Here is a 21666-nt window from a genome sequence, read left to right as displayed (position 1 = left end):
GCACTGTTTACAATAGCCAGGACATGGAAGCAACCTAGATGTCCATCAGCAGATGAATGGATAAGAAACCTGTGGTACATATACACAATGGAGTATTACTCAGCTATTAAAAAGAATACATTTGAATCAGTTCTAATGAGGTGGATGAAACTGGAGCCAATTATACAGAGTGAAGTAAGCCAGAAAGAAAAACACCAATACAGTATATTAATGCATACATATGGAATTTAGAAAGATGGTAACAATAACCCTCTATGAGAGACAGCCAAAGAGACACAGATGTAAAGAGACTTTTGGACTCTGTGGGAGAGGGAGAGGGTGGGATGATTTGGGAGAATGGCATTGAAACATGTATAATATCATGTAAGAAATGAATCGCCAGTCTAGGTTCGATTCAGGATACAGGATGCTTGGGGCTGGTGCACTGGGATGACCCAGAGAGATGGTATGGAGAGGGAGGTAGGAGGGGGTTCAGGATTGGGAACTCATGTACACCTGTGGTGGATTCATGTTGATGTATGGCAAAACCAACACAGTATTGTAAGGTAAAATAAAGTAAAATTAAAAAAAAAAAACCAATACAGAATTGTAAAGTAAAAAAAATAAATTATATATAAAAAATTAATAAATAAGTAAATAAAAATTAAAAAAATAAAAGAAAAACAATACAAACAAATGTATCTACAAAACAGAATCAGACTCACAGACACAGGCGAGAGACTTGTGGTTGCCAAGGTGTCAGGGAGGGAAGGATTGGGGGTTTGGGATTAACAGATGCAAATTACAGCATTATATATAGAATGGATAAATAACAAGGTCCCACTGTCTAGCACAGGGAATGATATTTAATATTCTGTGATAAACCATAATGGAAAAGAATATGAAAAAGAGTACATATGTAAAACTGACTTGCTTTGCTGTATAACAGAAATTAACACAAGCTTGTAAATCAACTATAAGTCAGTAAATTTTTTTTCTTTTTTTACTAACTTAAATAGGAAAAGGAGTATGTCAAGGGTGTATATTGTCACCCTGCTTATTTAACTTCTATGCAAAGTACATCATGAGAAATGCTGGACTGGAAGAAACACAAGCTGGAATCAAGACTGCCGGGAGAAATATCAATCACCTCAGATATGCAGATGACACCACCCTTATGGCAGAAAGTGAAGAGGAACTCAAAAGCCTCTTGATTAAAGTAAAAGAGGAGAGTGAAAAAGTTGGCTTAAAGCTCAACATTCAGAAAACGAAGATCATGGCATCCGGTCCCATCACTCCATGGGAAATAGATGGAGAAACAGTGGAAACAGTGTCAGACTTTATTTTTTGGGGCTCCAAAATCACTGCAGATGGTGATTGCAGCCATGAAATTAAAAGACGCTTACTCCTTGGAAGAAAAGTTATGACCAACCTAGATAGCATATTCTAAAGCAGAGACATTACTTTGCTGACTAAGGTCTGTCTAGTCAAGGCTATGGTTTTCCCAGTAGTCATGTATGGATGTGAGAGTTGGACTGTGAAGAAGGCTGAGCGCCAAAGAATTGATGCTTTTGAACTGTGGTGTTGTAGAAGACTCTTGAGAGTCCCTTGGACTGCAAGGAGATCCAACCAGTCCATTCTGAAGGAGATCAACCCTGGGATTTCTTTGGAAGGAATGATGCTAAAGCTGAAACTCCAGTACTTTGGCCACCTCATGCGAAGAGTTGACTCATTGGAAAAGACTCTGATGCTGGGAGGGATTGGGGGCAGGAGGAGAAGGGGACGACTGAGGATGAGATGGCTGGATGGCATCACGGACTCGATGGACGCGAGTCTGAGTGAACTCCGGGAGTTGGTGATGGACAGGGAGGCCTGGCGTGCTGCGATTCATGGGGTCGCAAAGAGTCGGACACGACTGAGCGACTGAACTGAAGAAATTCTATTTAGAAAACCCAATACAAGGAGGCATCAATTATAGCAAGGATTCCACCGTGAGAAGCTGTGTTCATGTCTGAATGACATTTCTGGACACAGACTGGTGGGGTCAGCCTGCTGAGTCTCAGGGTTGCTCAGGAAAGAATCAGATTACTGGAGAGAGAGCCCCTGGATTAATAGCCACACCTGGGGCTGGAGCCCCAGTTTCTGGTCCCACATGGTGTCTTCACGTAGATTTGCTCTCTGATCCAGTCCTCACAGGTTAAAGGGGCTACAGGTAGAACATAAAGAAGTCACTTTGTCACCCTGAGATCCTGATGCTTGACCTACAGGTGACAATGCTTCTGGCATGAAAATTGGGGAGAGGCTCTCCCAACATTCAGAGTCATCATCTAGGATCCCTTCGCAGCTTTTGGATAAATTGGTTCAGAATTGTCACAAAGATACTATGCACTGAGTGCACATTTTGGAGTACTTCATCCCTCACCTGCCCTCCGCAATAGTGCAGGTCACATATGCTTCAAAACAAAGGATCACTAAATCACCCCAAGATTCACAACTGCTAAAGCGGCAGAGGGTGCAGACTTCTACATGTATATATGGAAGCCCAAGTGGTGTGTCTAGCCTCACATGACAACCTTTGCTCTTTCTCAGTCATTTTGGGATGGAGATGATGTCTGGACCACTGGAGGGCAGTGGCAGAGAAGCAGGTGCTGTCACACGTACTGGACCACTTGAACTCCACGTCTTCAGTGGGAACATGGTCCCCTTGGTCCTTTGAGCAGGGGCAGGGCCACTCCCACTCCTGCTAGAGCTGCTTTGCAAATTAAATACAGTTGTACTCAAGCTTGGTGCATTCTACAATCTGGGTCTCAACTACTCAATTTACATCTTGATTGCCTGATACCATCTGCCTGATCTAATAATAACTAATCACACTGATGCCAACCAGGCACAGGGTAAGAATCGTTCAGCATGGTATGTAGTGTAGATTTGAGAGACAAAGGGTCCTTAGGAGGAACACACTAAGTCTGAATGATGCTGGAGCCTGCTGGTTACCAGTCCCCTGGTGACTGCCCTTCTTGTCTGGTCCCAGTCCCATCACTTCATGGCAAATAGATGGGGAAACAGTGGATGACCTGTTATTATTCTTCTGGGCTCCAAAATCACTGCAGGTGGTGACTGCAGCCATGAAATTAAAAGATGCTTACTCCTTGGAAGGAAAGTTATGACCAACCTAGACAGCATATTAAAAAGCAGAGACATTACTTTGTCAACAAAGGTCCATCTAGTCAAGGCTATGGTTTTTCCAGTGGTCATGTATGGATGTGAGAGTTGGACTACAAAGAAAGCTGAGCACCAAAGAATTGATGCTTTTGAACTGTGGTATTGGAGAAGACTCTTGAGAGTCCCTTGGACTGCAAGGAGACCCAACAAGTCCATCCTAAAGGAGATCAGTCCTGGCTGTTCATTGGAAGGACTGATGCTGAAGCTGAAACTCCAGTACTTTGGCCACCTGACGTGAAGAGCTGACTCACTGGAAAAGACCCTGATGCTGGGAAAGATTGAGGGCAGTAGGAGTAGGGAACAACAGAGGATGAAATGGCTGGATGGTATCACTGACTCAATGGACATGAGTTTTGGTGAACTCCAGGAGTTGGTGATGGACAGGGAGGCCTGGTGTGCTGCAGTTCATGGGGTCGCAAAGAGTCGGACTGAGTAACTGGACTGACCTGAACTAAAGCCAAAAAAACTAGAGAAGGTTGGTAGACCAGCTGTCATATTTAAGAGCGCTTGACGAACTGGTGCAGAATAAACAAGAGATTTATCTTCCCTGTGATCCTCTGGCCCAAACACTCCCTAAGTTTTTCTTTGGCCCTTTCAGATGGAGTCCAAAGTCTTAATAGACAGAAACAAGTATTAAAAAGTCTAATAGAGCAGCTTCCCTGGTGGTTCAGTGGTTAAGAATCCACCTGCCAATACAGGGGACATGGGTTCCATTCCTGGTCCAGGAAAGTGAAATTCAAGATCGGTCATGCCTTGGAGGAATGATGCTCATGCTCTAGACCCCGTGCTTGGCACCTAGAGAAGCCACCACAATGAGAAGCTAGGGAGTAGCCCCCACTCATGGCAACTAGAGAAAGCCTCTGCCCAGCAATGAAGACCCAGTGCTGCCAAAAATGAAGTAAATAAATTACTTATTTGAAAGTCTAATGGTGCTCTACTGCTTTTACACTGTGGGCTTCCCTGTGGCTCAAACAATAAAGAATCCACCTGCAACGTAGGCGCCCCAGGTTCGATTCCTGGGTCAGGAAGATCCCCTGGAGTTGGGAATGGAAACCCACTCCAGTATCCTTGCCTGGAGAATCCCATGCACAGGGTCTCAAAGAGTTGGACTCGACTGAATGACTAAGCATGGTTTTACAGCAGCCCTCACAGAGCATGAAGTCACCTCTTTCCTGCCTGCTGGGTTACATGTCCGAGCTGCTCAAGCTGGACCATGATGCTGAGATGCTGAAGGAGGCGGGAGAGTTGGTGTCACAGCTGGAAATCTGGAGATCCCGCATCCGCTGGCAGGCTTTGAAGATGGGAGGGGGACCTCAAGGAAAACATGTAGCCTCTAGAGGCTGGAAAAGACAAGAAACTGGACTTTGGCTTAGGGTCTCCAGGCAGGGCTGGTTTCTTCTGAGGACCCTCTCTGTGGTCTGCAGGTGGCTGCCTTCTCGCTGTGGCCTCAAAGGGTCTTCGCTCAGTGTGTGATGGTGTCCTAACTTCTTCTTTTTATAAAGACACTACATGACCCCATTAATTAGCTCTTTAAAGGCCTATCTCCAAACAAAGTCATTCTGAATTTTGCGGGGCACACAATTCCACTCATTACCCTCTAGCCTGTGGGTCCCCCCAAACTCATGTCCTTCCTGCAAGAAAATAAGGTCACCCCATCCCAACAGGCCAAAAGTCTTAATCTATTTCAGTATCAACGTGAAGTCCAAAATCTCATCTAAATGTCATCTAAATCAAGTTTGGGTAAGAACTTGAGTTATGATTCATCTGGAGGAAAAAATTCCTCTCCAGCTGTGAACCTGTGAAATCAGACAAGTTATCTGCTTCCAAAATACCACAGTGACAGGCATAAGACAGACATCCCCATTCTAACACGGAGACATCAGACAGAACAGGGTCATGGGGTCCAGGTAAGCCTTTAGAAAGAGAGCCTGGTGCAGGTCAGACTATGTTGCATTCCACTTTGACATGACATTATTTCAACAGAAAAGCTCCTTTCCAAAATGGAAAGTGGCTGACAGAAGATGATACTTTTGAGTTTTCCATGTAATTCTTGATTGAGAAAAGAATAAATGCTCTCATATGTCCACTCCTAGCATTATTTAAGAAGAACAAATTTTCTGTAGGCATTCTTAGGGGAAAACATTCATTTTCACATTTCTGGAGAATTCATCTTTTCAAAAAAAATTTAAGATGATTTTGTTAGAAAGCATCAATATTTTACTCTATATTGTGAGTGTGTGTGTGTATGTCAATTATTTCCAGTATTATTAGTTTCCCATGAGAGTTTAGGAGTAAAACAGATCAAATAAGATTTCTTTGTTGTCTTTGGCTCTCTTTAGCAACCTGCTAGTTGTCTTGGTCAAAGGTGCTATTTACAAACTGGATCTTCAACACCAGAGAGGAGGACAGAGAGTAAACTGTGGCTCTTGGGAAAACCTGTAACACATTGGTGACTCTCTTGAACCTAGGGAAGAACTGACCTTGAAAGTAGCTCCTAGCAGGGGAGTGGACAAATGTATGACATGTATCCACAATCACAGAAATCAAATAGAATAGTCTCATTGCCAAAAAACTCTTTTGAGAATTTGTCCAAACCCATAGAATGTACAAAACCAAGAAAAAACCCAGATGTCAACTGTGGGCGTTGGGTGATGATGGTGTGTCAGTATGTGTTTGTAACTTGTAACTGTGTCTGATTTGTTGAGACCCAGCATCAGAGTCTTTTCCAATGAGTCAACTCTTCGCATGAGGTAGCCAAAATATTGGAGTTTCAGCTTTAGCATCATCCCTTCCAAAAAAATCCCAGGGCTGATCTCCTTCAGAATGGACTGGTTGGATCTCCTTGCAGTCCAAGGGACTCTCAAGAGTCTTCTCCAGCACCACAGTTCAAAAGCATCAATTCTTCGGCACTCAGCCTTCTTCACAGTCCGACTCTCACATCCATACATGACCACAGGAAAAACCATAGCCTTGACTAGATGGACCTTAGTCGGCAAAGTAATTTCTCTGCTTTAGAATATGCTATCTAGGTTGGTCATAACTTTTCTTCTCAAGAGTAAGCGTCTTTTAATTTCATGGCTGCAGTCACCATCTGCAGGGATTTTGGAGCCCCCGAAAAATAAAGTCTGACACTGTTTCCCCTGTTTCCCCATCTATTTCCCATGAAGTGATGGGACAGGGATTGGGGGCAGGAGGAGAAGGGGACGACCGAGGATGAGATGGCTGGATGGCATCACGGACTTGATGGACATGAGTCTGAGTGAACTCCAGAAATGGTGATGAACAGGGAGGCCTGGCGTGCTTCGATTCATGGGGTCGCAAAGAGTCGGACACGACTGAACGACTGAACTGAACTGAACTGATAGTGGGGAGGCTGTACACATGTGGGAGGAGGGGGTCCCTGGGAACTCTGTACCTTGTGCTCAGTTCTGCTGTGAACCTAAAACTGCTCTTAAAAAAAGTCAATTAAAAAAAAAAACTGGTCACATTTAAAAAGCCTGAAAATAATCTGGGTATTTTCCAAGAAAAAAGATGCAGAGTATGACCTGAGTTTTTCTTTAATGTATCAATACCCTGCTGAAGATCCCAGGAAAAGCAGTTGTTTGTGGAGAGTAGTCCCCAAAGGAGAGGAAGCGGTGGAAACTGGCAGGGCTGGGGCTGGAGGCAAGCAGAGGTAAATTCTCTGTTCCCAGCAGCCAAAGGAGCCACAGCCTCCAGGAGATGCTGAGCTGATCTGACCTGTGCCAGCTTCCCTATGCGAAGCATTGGAGGAGAAAAAGCTCTTCCTGTACCAAATGGTTGGACCACACTGTGAATGGCCTGAGCCATGTCTGAGTAAGACAGTGGGCCAGGGAGGCTGGCTCTGGCTATTTCTCATTTTAATCAGAAGTCAACTGGCTGTTGTGAAGAGGCATCTGAGATGGGGAAAGTCTAACCGAGAAAAGACTATAAAAAGCAAGAAAATGGGGACCTCCCTGGTGATCCAGCAGTTAAGACTTCCTCTTCCAATGCAGGGGGTGTGGGTTCAATCCCTGGTCAGGGAACTAAGATCCCACATGCCTTACAGCCAAAAAATGAAAAAGCGTAAAGCAGAAGCAATTTGTAACAAGCTCAATAATGACTTTTTTTTTTTAAGTAAGGAAATGATGTAAGTGGTCCAGCTCACATACAAAATCTCTGTAAGTAAATAGAGAAGGATGCAAAGACCAATGTCCTGTGAACAGCTAGGGACTTGGCCATACAAGGGACTCCCCTCAATCTCTCCTTCACTATTCACCTGAAACCATCACACTGTTAATTGGCTACTGCATGCATGTTAAGTCACTTCAGTTGTGTCTGACTCTTTCCAATCCTATGGACTATAGCCCGCCCAGGCTCCTGTGTCCATGGGATTCTCCAGGCAAGAATACTGAAGCGTGTTGCCATTTCCTTTTTCGGGAGATCTTCCTGACCCAGGGATCGAACCCACGTCTCTTATGTCTCCTGCACTGGCAGGCGGGTTCTTTTTATCCCTAGCACCACCTGGCAAGCCCCAATACAAAATAAAAAGTTAAAAAAAAAAAAACAGTACCCTAATCTGATAAGCAGATAAAATGAAGCTCTGCTCAAACAAAGGCTCACCTGGGGATGGGAGGAGACTCCAAACCAGAGAGGGGTGGGGAGGTCAGGTCCCTATGTGATGGCGCAGTTCACCCTGCTGATCGCTAACTAGTTCCCACTTGGCCAGGGAGGGTAAGGGACCAACAGCCAGGTTCAGAACTGCCCTCTACACCTACCTGGGGAAGACCCCTCCCCTGAGGGTCTGCACTCACTGCCTGTGGAAGAAAGGAAAGCTGCTTAGAGAGTCTTCCTGCTCTGAGGCCAGCGGCTGATGTAGGAAAGCAATGAGGAAAACATCGACAGCAAAGATATTTCTCCATGGGACTCTCCAGGCAAGAAAACTGGAGTGGGCAGCTGTTCTCTTCGGCAAGGATCTTCCCAACCCAGGGATCGAAACTGGGTCTCCTGCATTGCAGGGAGATTCTTAACTGTCTGAGCCACCAGGGAATTCCTGCATATTTAGAACGTTTACCTTAAAAAGACATCGTTAATGAACGGAAGGGATTTCACAAACCATGGTTTCAGTAGTTTAAGCATACGGGTCCCTTCCAAAACAATACTAGTAATGAAAAATGCAGCTTCCTTTATGTCAGTACTTATTCGTTTATACACTTGGCTGCATAAGGTCTTAGCTGTACAGGCGGGATCTTCAGTGGCAGCATGCGAGGTCTAGTTCCCTGACTGAGGTCTCCTGTATTGGGAGGGCAGTCTCCCTGGACCACCAGGGAAGTCCCCTTTATGACAGTACTTTTGATAACCACTGACTCAGGAGATATAAAATGATCTAAAGAACTCAGCAATAGACTGAGATTCATTGTTACCATATCACTGTGCAGGAAGCATCACTATGAACAAAGCTAGCGGAGGTGATGGGATTCCAGCTGAGCTATTTCAAATCCTAAAAGATGATGCTGTTAAAGTGTTGCACTCAATATGCCAGACAATTTGGAAAACTCAGCAGTAACCACAGGACTGGAAAGGTCAGTTTTCATTCTAATCTCAAAGAAAAGCAATACCAAAAATACTTTAAGCTAGGCTGTGACAGTAGGTGGACTGAGAACTTCCAGATGTTCAAGCTGGATTTAGAAAAGGCAGAACCAGAGATCAAATCACCAACATCCATTGGATCATAGAAAAAGCAAAGGAATTCCAGAAAGATGTCTATTTCTGTTTCACTGACTATGCTAAAGCCTCTGACTGTGTGAATCACAACAAACTCTGGAAAATTCTTAGAGATGGGAATACCAAACCACTTTACCAGTCTCCTGAGAAACCTGCATGCAAGTCAAGAAGCAACAGTTAGAACCAGACATGGAACAAGAAACTGGTTCAAAATTGGGAAAGGAGTACATCAAGGCTGTATATTGTTACCCTGATTATTTAACTTACATGCAGAGTACATCATGTGAAATGCCAGGCTGGATCAATCACAAGCTGGAAACAAGATTGCTGGGGGAAATATCAACTATCTCAGATGTGCAGATAATAGTCTAATGGCACAAATCAAAGAGGAACTAAGGAGCCTCTTGATGAGAATGAAGGAAGAGAGTGAAAAGCTGGCTTAAAACTCAACATTCAAGAAACTAAGGTCACGGCCTCTGGTCCCATCATCTCACAGCAAATAGATGGAGAAAAAGATTCTACATTCTTGGGTTCCAAAATCACTGTGGATGGTGACTGCAGCCATGAAATTAAAAGACGCTTGCTCCTTGCAAGGAAAGCTATGACAAACCTAGACAGAACATTCAAAAGCAGAGACATCACATCCATATAGACAAACCTATGATTTTTCCAGTAGTCATATACGGATGTAAAAGTTGGACCATAAAGAAGGCAGAGTGCCAAAGAATTGATGCTTTCAAACTGGTGCTAGAGAAGATTCTTGAGAGTTCTTGAACTGCAAGGAGATCAAACCAGTCAATCCTAAAGGAATCAACCCTGATCATTCATTGGAAGAACTGATGCTGAAGCTCCAATACTTTGGCTACCTGATGCAAAGAGTTGACTCACTGGAAAAACTCTGATGCTGGAGAAGATTGAGGGCAGGAGGAGAAAGGGGAGACAGGACGAGATGGTTGGATGGCATCATCGATTCAATGAACATGAGTTTGAGCAAACTCTGGGAGACAGTGAAGGACAGGGAAGCCCGGCATGCTGTAGTCCATCAGGTTGCAATGAGTCGGACACGACTTAACAACAGAACAGCAACAATTCAAAAGCACAGCATCCTGTGTTCAGTCTCCAGGGTTCCTGGTGGAGATGCGAATTTAGAGAACTCTTGCAGTAATTCTAGGCACCATGCTGAGGAAGCTGCAGGCTGGCAGAGGGGAGGTAACTTAAGTCCCTTAACTTCTTTTAACCAGCCAGTCAGTGGTTGATTATCTGGCCTCACTACACTGCCTGGATAATAGTTAGGGATCTTTCCTTTCAATTCCATCTCAGGGACCCTGAGGGTCCTTCCTTTCCCTAAACAGGTGAATCCAGACTAGGATGTAGAAGGAGAATATTCTGATACTTCGTCTGTGCTTTATTTCCATGCTTCCCTGTTCAGTTCAGTTGTTCAGCTATGTCTGACTCTTTGCGACCCCATAGACTGCAGCACGCCAGGCTCCCCTGTCCATCACCAACTCTCGAGCTTGCTCAAACTCATGTCCATTGAGTCGGTGATGACATCCAACCATCTCATCCTCTGTCGTCCACTTTTCCTCCTGCCTTCAATCTTTCCCAGCATCAGGGTCTTTTCCAATGTGTCAGTTCTTCACATCAGGTGGCCAAAGTATTAGAGCTTCAGCGTCAGTCCTTTCAATGAATATTCAGGACTGATCTCCTTAAGGATGGACTGATTGGATCTCCTTGCTGTCCAAGGGACTCTCAAGAGTCTTCTCCAACACCACAGTTCAAAAGCATCAGTTCTTCAGTGCTCAGCTTTCTTTACAGTCCAACTCTCACATCCATACATGACTCCTGGAAAAACCATAGCTTTGACTAGACGAACCTTGTTGGTAAGGTGACGTCTTTGGTTTTTAATATGCTGTCTAGGTTGGTCATAGTCTTTCTTCCAAGAAGCAAGCATCTTTTAATTTCATGGCTGCTAGTCACCGTCTGCAGCGATTCTGCTTCCCTGTACTTAACCCTTCTCAGTCGGCCAGAGGCATCCACAATGCCTGCTCGAGAGCTAGGATTATTAAAGCGAGAAGAGAAAGACAGAGGTGTTTTGCTTTTCACTTGAAGGTAGATTCTGAAAGCCCTCCTCAGAAAGGAGTTTTGGTGCCAAACTTTTGAACTGTACATGGGAGGCTCTCATCTATGTCCTCAGTCCTTCCATCATGTCTGACTCTTGCGACCCCACGGACTGTAGTCCATCAGGCTCCTATGTCCATGGGACTCTCCAGCAAGAATACTGAAGTGGGTTGCCATTTCCTACTCCAGGGTATCTTCCTGACCTAGAGAGCAAACCTTGGTCTCCTGCATTGACAGGCAGATTGATTATCGCTGCGCCGCCTGGGAAGCCCCTCTCATCTATGAGAGGACCCCAAAGGCACCTAGAAAGGGAGCAGAGGAAGGCTGGGACTGGCCTGTCTCTGGACCCCTGTGTTGAGAGAGAGGAGGTGAGCAGGACAAGACAGCCCAGGGGCCTGGGGGGCACGTGTAAGGAGAGCGGTGGGCACTGAGAAGCAGACCCTCCTCGTCACACTGGGAGGCCAGGCATGCGGCAACCTTCGCATGTCTCAGCAACAGCCAAGGGTGCTTCCTGACTCCAGAGCAAGCAAGGGCACCACCTGCAGGGTGCTCAGGACCGTGGGGTGCTGCTCGCTGTGGGGAGGGAGCTGGGAGGGGATGCCTGTGTTCCGAGGTGCGGGGGCAGGTCTTTGGGCGAGAAGCTGACTTCCCCATTGAGGAGGCTATCTTGTGAAACTGATGCATGCAGGCATCCTAGAGTCCCCGGAAAACCTGAGCTCCTGCAGGTGGTGTCTGCTGAGAGTTACATCTCCTGGCTCCAGGGGTGGGGTGGGGGAAGTGGGAGAGCCCAGCCTGGGAAACAGGACCCCGGGATGCTTGAGCAGGCAGGGGGTGATCAGACGCAAGGAAGAAGGACCCACAGAGACCATCAGAGGTTTGCAAAACTCAAAAGACAATCCTGGGAGCTTCCCTGGTGGCTCAGTGGTAAAGAATCCACCTGCCAATGCAGGAGACATGGGTTTGATCCCTGAGCTGGGAAGATCCCACATGCCACAGAGCCACTAAGCCTGTGCCCCACCAATTACTGAGCCTGTGCTGTGGAGTCTAGGAGCCACAACTGTTGACTCCCCTCCACTGCCTGCTTCTTCCACTCTGCATTCCTCACACTTGTAAGGTGCAGTCAGGAAAACAGCAGAACAGAGAGAGTGAGGACTGTGAAAGAGAGAGAGAAGCCCCACCAGGAGCACGTTTCACAATGAAAACCAGAGGGAGCCCAGGCTGGACCCGGGCCCTGGGCCAATCTGTGGGCAGCTTAGGTGAGTTGCCATGGTTACCGTGAAGCCTGGCCAGGGGCCACCAGAGCTTGGGGGTGAATAGAGAGTGACCAGGAGGTTCTGGAAAAACAGAAAACAGAGACTCACCCTTGAAGACAAACACGTTCGCACTGAAGGCTAATAAACTGTCATCCCCGACATCAGCGAGTGGTGAGAGGTGGCGTGAGCAGCCTCGGATCAAACCTACCACATCAGGGGGACCAAGGAATCGTAAACAAGGAGCAGGGCTGCAACTGCTCCAACGGCAGAGAGAATGAGTCATCCAGGGAAGCGGGGTGGTGGTGGTTTGCTGTGGCTTCGAAGAGGGGCGGGCTGAGCAGGCTCAGGGACTGCTGGGCAGCAGGGTGGGTCCCTTCTAAGGGACAAAAGAACTTGCAGTAGAAACAGCATGTATTCTAGAGAATCACTTTTGTTTTGTCCGAGACTTTGCATCTGTTCTCTGAAGCCTTGGTTTCCCTTCTACCCTCCAGGTGGGCAGCCTCACCTACCACCTGTTATCACCTGGGTACCAGTGCAGCCAGACTTCTGCTCCCCTGGAGGGCAGCTCTCCCCACCCTCCATCTCCTACTCACTCCTCACAGCAGGCACAGAGTGCCAGGGTTGGGCCCTGCTAAATCCTGCATCTGCTGAACACCTGCCCCAGGGCCCGCTCCTCCCAGAGAACACGCTTCCATCTGCCGCTCATGAGTCTTCATCCCTGGCTCTGCTCTGCCTGCTCCCCTCTCCTTGCTGCACTCTCCTGACTCTGAGCCTTCACACAGCCTGGTCCCTCTTGCTCAGAAAGCCCCTTCTCCTTTGTCTGGATTGAGAACTGTGACTCAGCTTTCCAGGGCCAGTTAAGAGCTAAGCTTGCTGCCAGGTTCTTGCTGCACCCACCGCTCCCTGGGAGAAGTGATGCTCCCAGCATCACTGCTCCCACAGCACTTTAAATGTGGCTGTCAGAGTGCTAACCTGGGGTGGGTGAGCTGTTTACACACACGTACTTCCCTCTAGATTATGAGTTCTTTGAAGGGCAGGACTATGTCTTATTCATCTTTAAATTGCTAGTGCCCGGAATACCTAGTGCCTGAACTCAACTGCTTGTCACACGTTCAGTAAAGGAACATCTTTTTAAAAAAAGTATTTGTCTATTTATTTGGCTGTACCGGGTCTTAGTTGTGGCGTGCATTATCTGTAGTTGTGACATGAGGGATCTAGTTTCCTGACCAGGGATCGAACCCAGGCCCACTGCATTGGGAGTGTGGAGTTGTAGCCACTGGACCACTCGGGAAGTCCCTAGTAAATGAACATCTTGAAAGTATATGATTTACAAACAAGTTCCCACTGTATAGCACAGGGAACTATATTCAATATCCTATGAAAAACTATAATGGAAAAGAATTATGAAAAAGTATATATACATACATATATGTACAACTGAGTTACTTTGCTGCACAGCAGAAATTGACACAATATTGCAAATCAACTATGCTTCAATAAAACATAAAATAAAATCGGAAGGTCACATTTTTAAAGAGTTCCCTCCAGTGGAAAAAAAAAATGTATGGTTTACATACAGTCTATCAGCCACACATCTACCACTTTCAGCAAAATACATGCATTGAGAAAGTCCTTTCCTGGTGTCCAGCAATCTGGATGAATGTAGATTTCAGCAGTAAAGCTCAGGAAAAGCAGAGAAAGGCCGGCCTCCCTGGGAAGGCTGGTCACAGTAAGGATTGGCAGACTCCGTGGGGACAAATCCCCTGACCAAGAAAATGTGTCTGGGTCCAGGCCAACAATCAACTTATTTCAGACGCTGTTCACAAAAACAGCTTTCAGCACAAGGAGAGAAGCTGGGGAGTTCAGGGGAGTCTGACCCCGAGGAGAGCACAGTGGACCTGGGGGCTGGACAGGGCACACAGTGCTTTTGTCCGATCTCCTCTTAACAGGTCTAAGGTGTAGAGACACAGCTGTGGTCACACACACTGCATGTGGATGGACGAAGCACAGAAAGGTCCGTGGGAAACAGCCAGAAACAGGCACAGCTCGACAAGACCAACCAGGTGGAGAAGAATGGAGCTGAAACATCAAACCCCAACTGCAAGGGAGATGAGGTGAAGCCCCTCAGAGACCCGGCTGGGGTGGCAGGGTCACCCGGGAACCCAAAGTCCAAGTCAACAGAAGACTCCGGTGATCCTGTCCTGTCGGATAAAATTCAGCTGCAGAAGAAAATACAGGAGGCTGACGAAGGCCGGTTTATGTATCTGCACCTCACCTAGTTCTAGAAAGAATCTGGTGGCTGATGTCACTGTCCGCTTCCCTCTGTTATTTCCCTTGAGGTTCAATGCTTTGGAAATCTCCACTCAAGTTCCATCAGCCTTTCCTGGCCACAAAGCCATTAAAACTCCGGAAGCCTGACTGTTTTTACGTCTCTGCAACATTTGCTTCCACATCAAACATACACAGACACACTTCAGTAATCCGTCTCCTTAACCAGGACACAACCCTCCTTCATTGGCATGGCCCCACAGGTGTCAGGGGCTAAATGAGCATCTACCAACCACCGGAACCCCTGGGTTATAACTACAATTAACTGAGGCATAGAGCAAACACAATTTTCCCAAGACTGATGAACAAAAACTAAAAGCAAAGAGAGGTTAGTCATGCTGGTTTTGGATGCTACACTGGCTGAGGGCTTCAGACTTTGCTAAGGAAAGGTTCTGCTAGAAACCCCAAGGCGGATCAGAATTTTATTGTTGTTTAGTCGCTCAGTTGTGTCTGACTCTTTTGTGACCCCAGGGACTGTAGCCCACCAGGCTCCTCTGTCCACGGGATTCTCCAGGCAAGAATACTGGAGTGGGTTGCCATGCCCTCCTCCAAGGGATCTTCCCGGCCTAAGGAGGGAACCCAAGTCTCCTGCATTGGCAGGTGAATTCTTTATCACTGAGCCACCTGGGCAGCCTGGGATCAGAATATACCATCCACAAATGGAGCCACCTTGGTATAAGGATTATTTTGAGCTAAAGGCAGCAGCATGCAGGAGGAACCCTCTGGCCTCCCCCTTTCTACCTAAAAACAGGACATAAATTTCTTTGGGGGAAGGTTTTTCCACACTCCCATCACCCAGGAGAAGGAAAACAACCAGTATTACTGAAGAAAGATACCACCAAGCTAGCCCTACCCAGGTAGACCTCACTAAAATAACTTATGTGTCATTGACTTTTGCCACACATATGCCCCCCCCAAAACTTACCACCCCTAGAAGCTCAAACCTCACCCCACTGCCTTTGTCATTTTCCCACAATTCACCTCCCTTTGTTAAAAGGGTATATAGGCTCTGAAGTGTATTCTTTGGATTTTTCTCCTTTCCTGCAAAGGACCTGTGTACATGCATAATAAACCTTTCCCCCTGTTAATCTAGCTCTATTCTCCTGTTATTTTCACCTGTCATTAGTTTAATTTGCAGGCCCCAGGTACAGAACATAAGAGGGAAGAGAAAAAGTTTTTCCCCCTCTCCTACGCTCCCATAAAAGGTATACATAGCATGTAAAGTTTTTCCCCTCTCCTACATCTCCATAAAAGGTATACACAGCAGGTACTCCAGAGCAACAGGACAGAGGCCTGTCCTGGGAAAACACTCCAGAGGACACCAATTCTTGGGTATGCCTGGACCCTCATACAGATAGGATGGGAGGGTGGAGGCCACTGTGGGAGTGGGATCCACAGAGAAAAAGGGGGCCCCTCCAGGATGTGAGTGTCCTGACATCACCCACTGTCTGCCATCCCAGTCTCTGCCCCTCCAACGGTGTCCAGACTTGAGTCATAGAGGCTGAGCGGTCATCATGGAAAAGAACCTACCGGTAACAAACTGCCCTCAGCAACTTCCATCCTTGCTTCCTACCCTTCTCGACACTCCCGTTCCTCCCTCCTCCCTGTTTTCTGATTCCAGTTCTCCTACTTGAATCTTTACACTCACATATTGCTTTGACAAAAATCTCTTGATTGTACATACGTGTGCGATGAAACATTGGAAGAAGTAAATACAGTTGAATTCGGGAGCTACAGAGGGCACATTTATTTTTCACATTAACGCCTTTTTGCTGTGGCTGTAAAGGTGTTCTAATAAGAATTTTGGAAACAAATTAAAATGTTTTCCTTCTTCCTATCGCTATGGCCCTGCTCCTTTTCCTTTGGTGGTGACCCTGGGGAGGGGTTGAAGAGAAGGCCCCACAACTGATAGTTAGACATGAGTGCCAGGAGGCGGCTCGGGGACTAACGAGAAGTGCAGAAAGCATGGTTCCTGCCAGGTGCTGGATTGAGGGCTACCGCTCTGCATTGTGCCTGCCTTTGATGGGGCAGAGAGAATCACCTGGGCCCCAGAGTGATGTCTGAAGCATTACTTCTATAGTCTGTCTCTTCTATCTACTTCTTCAGCCTCACAGCACAAGTCCCATTTAGTTCAGTCGCTCTGACTCTTTGTGACCCCATGAACTACAGCACGCCAGCCTTCCCTGTCCATCATCAACTCCGGGAGCTTGCTCAAACTCATGTCCATCGAGTCGGTGATGCCATCCAACCATCTCATCCTCTGTCATCCCCGTCTCCTCTTGTCCTCAGTCTTTCCCTAATGAGTCAGTTCTTTGTATCAGGTGGCCAAAGTATTGGAGCTTCAACTTCAGTTGCCCCAGTGAATATTCAGGACTTATTTCCTTTAGGATTGACTGGTTTGATCTTGTAGTCCATGGGACTCCCAAGAGTCTTCTCTAATACCACAGTTCAAAAGTATCAATCCTTTGGAAGAAAGATCCCCTGGAGAAGGAAATGGCAATCCACTCCAGTATTCTTGCCTGGAGAATTCCATGGACAAGAGAAGCCTGGTAGGTTAGAGTTGCAAAGAGTCTGACCTGACTGAGTACATGCGTGCATGCACACCCACACACAGATGCACTTCCTTGTTTAGTTTAAAAAGTCACCATCACCCACAAAAAGCCTGCCAGAATACTCCTGGATAAAAAGGACACCAAGGGCACACTGCTGTCATTGTTTTGGCTAAAGAGAAACCTTTAACCTGAAATTAGAAGACACACCCAGATAGTGTACTAAAAAGCAAAGACATCACTTTGTTGACAGAGGTCCATATAGTCAAAGCTATGGTCTCTCCAGTAATCACGTACGGATGTGCGAGCTGGACCGTAAAGATGCTGAGTGCCGAAGGAGTGATGCTTTCAAACTCTGGTGCTGGAGAAGACTCTTGAGAGTGCCTCGGAGAGCAAGGAGATCAAATCAGTCAATCCTAAAGGAAATCAACCCTGAATTCATTGGAAGGACTGATGCTAAAGCTCAAGCTCCAATACTTTGGACTCCTGATGTGAACAGCTGACTCACTGGAAAAGACCCTGATGCTGGGAAAGACTGAAGGTAGAAGGAGAAGAGGGCACAGAGGATGAGATGGTTTGATGAAATCACTGATTCAATGGACATGAACTTGGGGCAAACTCCGGGAGATGGTGAGGGACAGGAAGACTGGCATGCTGCAGTCCATGGGGTGGCCAAGAGTCAGACACGGCTTGGCAACTGAACAGCAACAACAAAGAGAAACCTTGCAGTGAGCTGTGAGGATTAAATGAGATCATCCACACGATGGGCCCAGAGGAAGCCTGGTCTTTCCTCCACCTGGCTGCCCCATGCTCCCTCTGCCGTCTGGTCCTCCCAGGTTGGGGCACTGGTGGCTTGCAGACACCTGGGAAAATCAAGGCTTTGGGCATAGATTAGTTTGACCACACTCCTCACTTCTCTTTGGACACCCAGGGCCCATTCCTCAAGCATCATATCTTCAACACACCCACACTCCCCCAGCCTCACAGGACCTGCCATTTTGTTTGCCAAGTTCCATCAGGAAGACTGACTGCATACCCGCTGCCATTTGACCTAACAAAAGCTCCTGGACAATTAAAGGGACTCGGAATGCTCCAGCTAGCTTGTTGAATAATCTGTTTTTAAGGACCCATTGTTTTCCTGTGTAATATTTTCTTTTCTTCCAGCAGTACTTCTTGCTTCTACTTTCTTCCCTAAATGCAAACTTCATTTGCACGTCTTCACTTCTGATCATTTAAAAATATATTTGGTTTATTCTTCATATAGCTTTAACCAGCTACTTAAGACTTTTCAGTTGTTATTGTTTAGCTGCTAAGTTATGACTAACTCTTTGAGACGCCTTGGACTGTAGCCTGCCAGGCTCCTCTGTCCGTGGGATTTCCCAAGCAAGAATGCAGGAGTGGGTTGCCATTTCCTTCTCCAGGGGAGCTTCCCGAACCAGAGATTAAACCTGAGTATCCTGTATTGGCAGGCAGATTCTTTACCACTTAGCTATCAGGGAAGCTCCAAGAACTTTCAGTAGCATTATGCTAATTTCTGTACTATAATTGATTTCACTGTTTTTCTTTCCTGACACTCATTCAGCTTCTCTTGACTTCCAATCAAAATTCCTTTGCTGGTTATTGTTGAAAGGATTTTTTGGTAGTATTTTTGGTGTATGAAAGAACTTAAATTTCAGTTTCTGGTTTAAGAATACTGAGCAATCTCTCTACCTGAATAATAAGCCTCTTGCTCTTGATGTCTGAATATGTCTAGAGTGGAAAAAAAAATGGAGAAAATGTGCAAGGTTAGATACTAGTAAATTCTCATAAAGGTGTTCTGAGAACAAATCAGGTAATATCTTAAAGACATTTTGAAATTCCATTAAGAAAAAAGGGCAATCTACTAGCAGGTAATGCATTATAAAGTAGTCTCCCTTCTTCAACTAGAACAAAAATGAGACAAGGTAAGAAAAATGTGACAGTGAAATGTGGCTATAAATAAATGAGAATGATCTGTCTAGTAGACTTCAGTCTTTTCTCAGCCATTTGGCTGCGTTCTTCAGTAAGCAGTAGTTATGTGGTGAGTCAGCGCGCGCGTCTGTGTGTGTGTGTGTGTATGTGTGTGTGAGAGAGAGAGAGACATCATACACAATCACTCCTAAGCCCAACCTCATCCTCCAGAGACAGCTGTCAGGCACTTGCTTCCTGGGAACCCGGGGAACAAGAGGACAGTGTCCAGTTCTCACCATTTCAAAAAATGTAGTAAGATTTGGGAGGCACCATGGATTGTCATTTTGGCTATAAAAACTGTAAAATGAATATAAGGAAAAGCTTTTTCCTTGTTTCTCCACCACTGCCTTGCATGAGATATTTGAAAGGCAATTACCCGGCCAATCACGGCATTACTGGGAATGACCCTTTTGCAGTGCTTTTTCTCTCAGCTGGCCAAACATCTTCCAGAGGCTTCCCCTGAGCAACTGGATGTTAAAGAGGCTGAGGATTCGAGCCATGTGTGGGTGGAGGCGAAAACAGGAAGCTGGTTGTCCTAAATAGTCATTTCAGCCCAATAACCTCAATGTGAGGCTACTCATTAACTAGGAAGCACCACAATAAACTTGTATTTACATGAACTAGTTATGACGTGCGATATCCATGTCTCATCACAACTGATAGCTGAGCCAACCTCACACTTCGAAAATAATTGCCAGTTTACAATGTACCCTGTCTTGTTTCTCAGGACTGAAACAGGCTTTCCATTTATCACCTCGGTTGCTCCCACAGTAGCCTCCTGCAGGGAACAGGGTCACATCAGAAGGTGGGTGCCTCCCTTCCCCCACACCATGCAAAAATCAGGAAAAGGATTTCCCCAAAGAATCAAGAAGCCAGCCAAAGAGCCCGAGTCCCTTCCCTGCCTCTCTGAGGTGTCTGCCACTGAATTTTCTATGAGAAGGAAGCACCACCCGTGAGAGCTCATGAGCAGATGATAAGACTGGCACGTTTTAATGGGAAACACCAGCGCAGCCCAGCAGGCCCTTCGCTCGGACTGAACCGGCCAGCCCTGTGCCAGCCTTTTACAGCTCTGGGAGGCGACAGAAAGAGAAGAAAACCGGTGTCGGTGGGGAGCTGGGGAGAGGGTGGGAGAACGCGTGTCCACGATCCACTTTATCACTTGGTGAAACTTTAACATTTTTGCATTTCTGAGCCTCCTAGCCCAAGACACACAGAAATAAGCAAGTCCTCCTTATTTTTAAATTACGAAGTCTTCTCCAGTCACACCTCTGCCCGCCGCCCCATCCCATCCTTTTGTTATTATTCCTAAGGTAATTTAAAACAGTAAACCAAAGCCTCCCCAACGCTGCTGGTTTGCGAGTGGCGAGCGCAGCCCATTTCAGCACCAGACTGGAGGACAGACGCCATCAGGGGCCCCTTGGTCCATTGGCGCCTCCGGAACTGCTCCCAAAGCAGGTGTCCCGGTGATGAGGAATCAAGAGGGCTTCTTCGGGCCCAGAGAAATTTCCCCCAATAAAATGACCAACTAGCCATTCCATCTCTTCCGCTACTACTAGCCCTTCCACCACTTCTTCAATGGGGGACCGTCCCTGCCATGACCTACTTACGGAAACAGGGTCCCCAGGAGCTTCCCCTGCTTCAAGCCGGACAAATGGGGCGCCCGCGACCCCCAGGAGACCCCTTCAACGTTCCGAGTTGTCTGTCCAAACCTGCGCTTGGGTTTGAGAGGGGCTTTGCGGAGGGTCCCGGATTTGAGGAGCCCCCGCCGGGCCGCTGATACCCACCTGTGCCGGCGCCGCGAGGGCCGGGCTCGCCGTTCGTGGCCAAGATTATCACAGGTGTGCGTTTCGCCAGCTTCCTCCGACAGCTGTAGGACGACGCAGGCACCAGACCCGTCTCTCCAGTTCCAGAGACGGTCCAGCCCGAGTTTCCCTTTTGTCTCCGGCTCGCCCCGAGCTCACAGGAGCAAGGGCTGTGCCATCCGTTCCCCACCGACACGCCCCGACCGACCCGCCAGCGGGCGCCCACTTACCCGGGCCGAGGGCGCCGCTCACGCGCGGGCTTGGTCTCCGGGGCGGTGCTCGCGGGGGGCGGCCAGACCGAGCGGCATCGCCCCTCAAGTCCGGCGCCGGTTCCGCTCCGGGACTCGCGCACCTCGATACTGACCCGCTTAGCGGTGGAAACGCGCGCCCCGCGCCGCCCCTCCTCCGCCCGCGGGGTCTCCGCGCCGCGTCACCGGCCCCGCCCCGCCCCGCGGCTCCCGGCCCGGGCGGGGGAGAGACCACGTGAGGCCGGGCGGGCGAGCAGGGGGCCGAGCCCCGGCCCCGCTGGAGCGTGCAGTCACCCGGACTCCAAGCACTCTGCTCAGCACCCCAGGCCGGGCTCCGGGAGCGCGTCCAGTCCCGGCCCCCGCAGAGCGCGGACCCCCGGCCCCCAGCCTCCTCGAGTCCACGTTTTGTCGCGCCCACTCCACGGCGGGGTCCCGCCGGGCGCCCGGGAGGGGCCGG

General features: G+C 47.6%; 1 protein-coding gene across 2 annotated transcripts in view; it reads right to left on the bottom strand.

Moving 5' to 3' along the window:
* LOC120860493 (guanine nucleotide-binding protein G(I)/G(S)/G(O) subunit gamma-4) overlaps positions 1-21367 on the bottom strand; it is a 68142-nt gene extending 46775 nt beyond the window's left edge. For both annotated transcript variants that reach the window (XM_040236310.1, XM_040236311.1), the window contains exon 1: positions 21192-21367. The gene's annotated coding sequence lies outside the window, so the exon portion shown is untranslated. The remainder of the gene's footprint in view (positions 1-21191) is intronic.
* Positions 21368-21666: the final 299 nt, after the last annotated feature.

This window comes from Oryx dammah, unplaced genomic scaffold (assembly GCF_014754425.2).
Source record: "Oryx dammah isolate SB20612 unplaced genomic scaffold, SCBI_Odam_1.1 HiC_scaffold_11077, whole genome shotgun sequence".
Lineage (NCBI taxonomy): Eukaryota > Metazoa > Chordata > Mammalia > Artiodactyla > Bovidae > Oryx > Oryx dammah.
Note: the sequence above shows the minus strand (reverse complement) of the source record. Positions and strands in the feature narration are given on the sequence as shown.